The 8,924-nt window shown below is 34.5% G+C and overlaps 1 pseudogene; it reads left to right on the top strand.

The window, feature by feature from the left end:
* Window positions 1-334: 334 nt before the first annotated feature.
* On the top strand, window positions 335-2,063 carry LOC121391966 (annotated as a pseudogene).
* Window positions 2,064-8,924: the final 6,861 nt, after the last annotated feature.

Raw genomic sequence — 8,924 nt, 5'->3', positions numbered from 1 at the left:
TATTATTATTAGGATTTTTTTTTGTTCATTTTAAATTCCTATAGTATATTTTATTTATAATTATTTTAATCTTTTGTTTTGCAATTATCATCAATCAATTGTAATTATTATAGCTAATAAAAATTAATATTATTACGTCATTTACATTATTGCATTTTTTTGCTGGTAGTTATTAAAGAATGCTTGGTTACAGGTCTCTTCAAAGCGTATTTCGCCATATCCGACCTTCTAGTTTTTCTAAGGCCATGTAGAGGTGGAATAGCGACTACCCAACCCTGTTAAGCAGGAGTCAACCCTATTGACGAAGCTATCTACAACGTCAGACCATTGGGAGATGAGACAGTCATTGAATAAGTTGATAGAAAAGGAAATAAATCCTTATGTAATGAATGGGAGCAAGCTGAAAGCTTTCCAGTTCACAGTGTGATCAAAAAATTAGGTGATGGTGGATTTTTAGGTCCTACTCGTGATCCTGAGTATGGAGGTCTTGGACTGGATTATACCTTTTCTGTGGCAATAGCCAGAAGAGTTGGGAAGTATTCGATGTGGTGGTGTACCAATGGCTATTGGAGTACATTCAAGGTAAGTCCGTACAAAGGGTTGTTTATGTGGCATATGTGTTGTTAGGGGTTGGAGGGCACATAATTAATTATGGGTGTGGTTTTATGTTATTAGACTCCCTTGATAATTAGATAACATAATGCTGTAGGTGTCCCAAATTACCATAAAAGGTAGTCTACAACATTCTTATCCCTAATTGTCAAAGGAGTTTTAATGGTACCAACTTGATATATAGGTGGTATTTCTCTCTTTATAGACATGGCCACACCTGCATTGTCAATTTGGTAGTGATGAATTGAAACGTCAATTCTTAGCTCCTTCTATTGCTGGAGACATTGTAGCTTGTCTTGGAGTTAGTGAAGTAGGAAGTGGATCTGATGTTCCAGTATAAAGACAACTGCTGTCCCAAAAACGAGGCAAGCTATTGCATAGACCTCCAGATAGAGGAGAGGTAAAGAGTTTACAATGTTCATTTATTATATAGGTACAGATGATTTGGTTATTAACGTGGGTAAAATGTGGACCACTACTGGAACCCAGCTCAAGCCGATTGGATGTGTTTATTAGCTAACACTAGTGAAAGGACCTCCTCATCGTAATAAATCCCTCATTGTTCTCCCCATGGATAGCAAGGGATCACGATTGCCAAGAACATCCAAAAAGATTTGGTAAACCGTTCCTCTGACACAGCTCAAATATTCTTTGAAAATGTCCATGTTCCTCGTAAAAATATTATTGGAGAAGAAGGGCAAGGATTTACTTACCAAATGATGCAATTTCCAAGAGGAGAGAATGTGGGGAGTTGCAGCAAGTAAGGAAATACTAGAGAAGCATACTTTCTTGTGTATAATTTTCTGTTTGTAATTGAAACTGAAAGTATGATTGCTATCTGGTAGTCATTGTGCCCTATCATTGTAACTCTTTGTTTAGATCTTCTACCTTTGGATAATGTGATATTAAGTACAGCTGAATACTGTCGTGAAAGGAAAGCATTTGGAAAAAGTATATTGGACAACCAAGTAGTGCATTTCCGTTTAGCAGAGTTGGAGACAGAGGTAGAAGCATTGCGATCTTTTCCTTTACAGAGCTGTAGGTTAGATCATGATATAATGATTATGCCCCCATACTATGTAAGACTATGCTAAGATTATACTCTCGTATTTTGTAGGTCTTTATATAAAAGGTCATGATGTGACAAAACTGGCCTCTATGGCAAAGCTTAAAGCTGGAAGATTAGTACGTGAGACCACTGACAGTTTGCTTACAGTTTTGGGGTGGAATGGGATATACAGATGAGTTGAAGTCAGCAGGTACTCAACTCATATAGCTCATGTTTTAATAGTGCTAATTTTTAAATTCCAAAGTGCACATTGGACAGTTCAATTTATGTAATCTTCCCTAGATATTGGCGAGATAGTCGACTATTGTCTATTGGGGGAGGTGCTGACGAAGTAATGCTTTCCATTATTTGCAAACTATCAGGGACTTTACCTGGAAAATGATGCTCCCCCTATTGTATATTAACAAATTTATGAAAACGACAATTGTATATATTATAAAAAGACTTTTTACTTGTTAATGGCATATTTTACAATTAATGGTACATTTTACATTGTATTCCATTCAATGTGGTATGCTATTCAAACAGTCCTTTCTTCTCAATTCTTTCTTCTCTTAGCAGTTGAAGTATTTGTTTTTTCAACTCTCTGAAAATCAGGAGCAAGACTTCTTATCAACGATATCTCTTCTTTACTAGCATGAGCTGTTCTTTTTCTTGGACCACCATATGGTCGCCAAGTACTTTCTTTATATAAAGGTTGAATAGAACGAGGAGGGGAAGGGAAACGTTTAGAATAGTCCATATCATGATAATTTGGAAGCTCAGGTCTGCTTACAGATTGACTATCAGGCCCAGTGACAAGCTGCATCATGATCCATTGTTGGTCGATAAGACTCGATATCTGAAGCAGAATCATCTTGAAACAGAGAGGTTAATTCCGGGGACACTACATGGGTTGGTTGATGAAACAGCCTCTCCATTCGCTGTAAAGCTGGTTGGTTTATCTGTCAAAGTGATAACCTCTACATTGTTAGTCAATTTGTCTGTTGATGTAACAGCATTAGAGGAGCATACAGAACTGCTCAAGGGACACTCACTGATCTGAAATACTCTTGTCATCACAGTCAATATTACTGTTAGAATAAAGCATTTTACTATCATTAGGATTCATACTAATACTAGTGTTATCACAGGTGCCACCAGCGGCAGCAATATGACCCACCCACCAGCCAAGTACTTTGACATTAAGTGATCACAATCAAGTCGGGGATCACCGATAGTGTACTATGAATGGCTGTTTCTTGTTTGCTCTTCAAGTTCTCTGATACAGTTTTTTTCCGAGTTTGACCAGCTAACAGATTGAGCAGAAATTGAGCTCTCATATGTACCAGACAATACTGACTGAGCGTAATACATGTAGTCAGTATTGACACACTTAGTAATAACATGTGTATTTGTAGCATATTGAATTAAAGCAGACCAGTCCTCATTGACCATCTAAATATGAAGATTTACATAATCTATCATATTCTAACAACCACCATACCTTTAAAGTGTTACAATGACCGAGTATATACAAGGCCATCTTTGCACGAGTAACGTGCCACATTCATTTTCTGACTGTGTGATAAAAACCTGAAAAACATAGCAAGTTGATGATAATATAATTAAGTACTTCAAAGAGCTAAGATTTAAAGACATACCCCTTTGGGGCAACTTCATCACTAGTTCTTACACATGTCAATATAATAATCTTTCTCTCTTCCCTATACACACACATAGAGAGAGATAATTCACAATGAAATAAATACCTGGAAACACTCTACAGTACCAACATCTATTCTCTTGCATTGAAATCTAAAGATAGAAAAAGACAAACAATTGACTGACCATATCAACATACTATACCCACCTCTTGCGAAGTTCACTCAATATCAGTCTTTCTTTGTGTGTGATATGGTGTAATGATTCCCAACTGACTTGGAGGCACATCTCTATGAAGTAGGACATCAACTAGCTCCATTACTAAACTTACACTCTTCTTTATTAGACAATGAGCTTTATTGGTTAACCCAGAAAAAATATATATGCACCACTAAAACAATGATAAATATCTTACCGACTCTCTTGGCTAACAACTTCTTTACCCTTAATCACATCAAATAATTGAAGATGTTTTTAATCCATACTGGTCACAAGCTCCAGTCTTGAGTGATCTGATTGAATTATAGGTGAGTTTTTTGAGGATATGATGAGAGAGGAAGATTACCTTGAAGTAAGAAGTCTTCCTCTATAGAAATGTTGTGAAGGAAAACACCAGATATCAGGTACCATACGATACTGGACTTGTAACATGTGCACAGGATTATTATCTTGACTGCTAAAAAAAATTTGACATTCTTGATAACAAGCTTTGACCATATCCTAAATTCTCAGCTCGTGTGGACTTGGCTGTTCCTGAGAATTGGATAAGATCTCCACCAAGATGGCTTTACTACAGCCACAACACAGAGGAATCAAAACATCAAGCTCATTACACTGGGTAGCCTATAAAATAGTATTACATACATTAGAACATTTGTATATCATGTTATATTCTATAATAGTGGAACACTCACCTCATCAATAATGACACAACTGAAATGCAATGGAGACTTTTTCAAGCTGTGGCATAAGAAAAATAAGTACATATTCTGATAGATTAATATTAACGAATACATATTACAATACTTCCTCCAAACTGACCAACTCAACAATCCTTTTCCACTTGTACTTAGTGTACAGCAAATGACATCAGCATTTAGTAGTATGTTTTTGCTCAGTACCTCCTTGGAATGATGACTCCGACGACATTGATATAATAACTACAATATAATAATAATAACAACTCAAATAACTGAGCTTTCTGTACAAGTGTGTGTGTGTGTGTGTGTGTGTGATCCTTACTGGTTTTTAAATGCCGCTCCCAAGTTCAATTTCTCATCATGCAGTTTTTGAAACAAAGAGTCATCATTTGACTAAAAACATAAGAACAATAATTATTACACTACATTAACATTACAATCTTCTACAGTATAATATAATGTCAATTATATAATATAATCTTCTACAGTATAATATAATGTATTATATAATATAATCTTCTACAGTATAATATCATGTATTATATAATATAATCTTCTACAGTATAATATCATGTATTATATAATATAATCTTCTACAGTATAATATAATGTATTATATAATATAATCTTCTACAGTATAATATCATGTATTATATAATATAATCTTCTACAGTATAATATCATGTATTATATAATATATGTAGTAACTAACTGATTTAGATCTATGTGAAAAGGAATTCATCAATTTTTTTGTGATTTAGTAAACTACGCTTCTTCTCCACTTCAGCAATGGATTCCTGTAAACTTCTGTATTTTTCCTTTTAGTCTCCATATCATTTTCTATTAAAAAGAATTATCATATTCATTTATTATAATACAATATATTACCTTCAGTAATTGTTCTTGTCTACTAACACATCTAAACTGATAGATTGTATATCTTTGTGGATACGAGGTCGATGTCCAATGCGTACAACATTAAAACCACAATCTTTCTCACTCTTGCTATTACCTTTAGTGTTATAATTATTACAAAAATGTAATTATATAATGTATTATTAATTATTTAATTTTGTTTAGCCATTGTACATAGGTATTTTGTTAATACATGTTGACTACATTTAATTTTGTTAAGTTGTGTTAAGATTTATTTTTTAGTACTAATTTCTCATGTGCTACTTTTTCATTTATAATTACTTTATTTCTTGTAGTATATATGAATTGTTTTTATTTAAATAAAATAGTCTAGTTACTTGTCTAGTTCTCTGAAAGTTAGAGATTTACTGTAAGGGTACAAATTTTCGAGGGTTTAAATTTTCATGTTTTTTAAATTTTGCTTTATTATTTAAATTTCGTGGGTATTAATTTTTGTGTTTAGTGGGTGTGAGGTATTAATTAATGGGTGTGGTATCAGACATGTGTTGTGAACACAAACATGATTTTCCCCGAAGTATGGCTAGCTATTCCTATGAATCCATGGTGAGAGGGTACCATATATACAAGAAAATCTGGGAGGCAGTTGACAGAGAAGTACTTCAGTGTAAAATAGAAAGAAGTAACCCTTTACAGTAGCCGTTATTTACATGCTTTATTGAGATCACGTGATTGTGCGTGGGTGGAATAAAAGTTAAATTTCGTGATAAAACAACAACCCATGAATACAGCAAAATTAAATCCCCCACGAAAATTTATACCCTTACGGTAAGTTACTACAAATCATTTTGAATTGTCAGTTACAATGTAACTTACTATCTGTCTTATCAATGTTTGAAACCAATCCATCTTTAATCATCTCTCCGAATTATTTCATCAACAGCTGGATTTGATGGAGCACACACAAGAATGTGGGTGTGATACTCGATTACTACTGGAATTAGGAAGAGTGGAACGTGACATTTCTTGCCTTGTTGTTTTTAAGCTCTATAGGACAAATACAGTGCATATAGAATCCATACAAAGTACATAACAGATATAATTAAATATGATTACTGATTGATGATGCTAGGACCAAGAATTTAGAACAAATCTACAAGACTGCCCTTTTCACTTGGGGCATAGTAGTCTTGGGATTAAATATTATCAGTAGTGGACATCAAGCACTGCTTTGCCTTAATGTAACAATTTCAATGGATATTCAACAAAAATGCACAGTTGGGTGATAAAAGTACATGTACTAAAGGGTAATTATCATAGTCAGTAGCAAAAAGTAAAATTCCATTAAATCCTAGAATGATTTAAAAAGAAGACTTAAATTAATTCTAGTTGCAATTGACTAATTTTGGTAGATCAATATTGAGCTAATAGTACAGAGCTACAACGTTTAGTACTATTATTCAAGAAGACTTACCTTGAGAATAGCTTCAATAATACCAACTATTGTGTGTGTGTTTTGCCAGTACCATGTGGTCCTTGTATAAGTAGAAAACGAGGATGTGTATAGGGTTGTTTTACTAGTTCTACAGCTAATTGTATAGCAGAGAACTGACTCTCATTATAAACACGATCATACTATACAAAGAGAAGAGAGTGGTTAATACTAACAGCAACTATTCCTTAGACAAAACCCCTTAACAATATTATCATTATATCCTTATTTCTGTAGAAAACATTCATGCATTATGAACTACCACATTTCATATTATACTCCATATCTTTTTCTTACCAGTGTTTTTCTCATGTTCTGGGGATTTATTCTTGCCATTAGCATCTGTTAATCCGAAGTAAACTCCACCCCTAGGACAAAGGATATCTCGAGCTAGTATATTCTGATGAATATTAATGAGACTCTTCCATTCCCAAAGGATAGTTGAAAGATTAAGAATAGAATAAAGATGGACAAATTTGATATTTGACAGCTCATTCATTTGCAGTAAATCAGCTGCCATAAGCCACAGTTTTAGAGACAGTTCTACTTTTGGATCGGCAGCTGTTTCTTTAGTTCTAGTTGGTGGATGAGGTAAGCATTGTTGAATTAGTGCAAATCTAGGCTGTATGTTATAATCAATGTTTTCTTCTGATTCTTCTACAGTTGTGATGAATTTTACTAGCACTAGATGATATTCACTAAAATAATTGGAATTTTTGAGTACTCTCTCTGGCAGTGAAGCTTGACATGTCAGGAAACCAAGAGGCAAGCTTTGCAGGTGTAATATGAACATCAGTTCCTGTTGTTTGTTGTGTGATCAAGTCACTCAATGCTTCATATATCTAAAGAAAAGATCCCAAAAATGATATATCATGGTCACAGCAGCTGTAATGACAATTGATTGGAATGGTCTTTACAATATGACTAACTGCTGTCTACATGATAAGTTTTATATGCCAGTACTCCCACCCTAAATTTCATATTATAATTAGTTAACTTACCATATCCCATAGTTCCAATAGTAGGAGTGGCTTCATTGTCTCAAAGTACTGCTCATAACACTGATATACCTCTAAAACTGGAGTAGGCTCATTCTCAAGAATAAGATTTGGCTTCATAGGACAACCATTTTCAGCTAATGGAAGATTAAGAAAAATATCCGGGTCCCAATTTAAAAAATGGTAAAACAAATCTTCAAATTGCCTCTTCTGTTTCGGCTTTAAATTAATTGCCTGTGATCGTGAGGATAATACGATATGCTTTGCAGCCATACTTGTTGATGCAGTAGCTGGTACAGTCATACTTGATGATGCAGTAGCTGGTACAGTCATACTTGGTGATGCATAAAATGGTACTACATCAGTAGTGGTGGTGACTCTACTGATAGTTTTTTTATTGGAAGAGGTGTTTGTTGCATGACTAAGATTATTAGCTTTTTGTTTAGCTCCAGTTGAAGGTTTCTCACAATTGGAGATGGTAGTCTAGAACGAGAAAATGGAGGCGCATGATAACAAGTACCTTTACTCTCAGTGTTAGATTTTGCTGGTGTTGGTAACTCTTTCGTAGATAAGCCTAGTTTTTTGTCTCTTCCTAAATTAGCACTTGTATTGGTTTGTCTCATTGGTATGGAGGAACTCAACTGCTTCTGAGAGATACTGCTGCCATGTCCAAGTGTTATGGCCGTGCCTCCACTACTAGTAACAAGATATTCATTGCCAATCGAAACTTGAGAGTCAGTGAAAACTTCATCACTAGACATCTCGTTTAAAGCATTCAAATTGTTTTCTTTCAGATATGTTTTTTCTAGTGGGAAGAAAGCTTAAAGGCACAGTCACAGTTAGTGGAGTTTGAATAGACTGAGGCACACCTTGGCTTCTAAAAAAGCCTCACATTGTCTTTTGTACCTTTCATAACAAGGTGTAATTGCTATCTTTTTCTCCTGTATTTGGTAATGGATTTTTTTGATATCATTGGATTGTAACCGTCTCAACTTTAATTTAAGTGGTCTAACCCTTTTGTAATTTGGCATGATTAAGTCAGAACTACGTGAGGCACAAGTAGGCATTACAAATGAATGGTTGTAGATAGTTTTGGGGATGACTTTCGTAGAATCCAATTCGTGATCTGATGGTTCAGTTTCAGAACCAAAATACTTATAATGAAGTATTTCTCTTCTTAGCACTAGAGAGGACCTCTTCATCAGACTCAGATGCTATGTGGGTTCTCTTCATAGATGTGCATTGTTTTATCTCCTGTGGAGTAGTTCTTGGTATGTCAATGTAAGCATCAGGATCTTGTGAAAGAAGCTCAAATG

Source organism: Gigantopelta aegis, unplaced genomic scaffold (genome assembly GCF_016097555.1).
Source record: "Gigantopelta aegis isolate Gae_Host unplaced genomic scaffold, Gae_host_genome ctg3169_pilon_pilon, whole genome shotgun sequence".
NCBI classification, from domain to species: Eukaryota; Metazoa; Mollusca; class Gastropoda; order Neomphalida; family Peltospiridae; genus Gigantopelta; species Gigantopelta aegis.
Note: the sequence above shows the minus strand (reverse complement) of the source record. Positions and strands in the feature narration are given on the sequence as shown.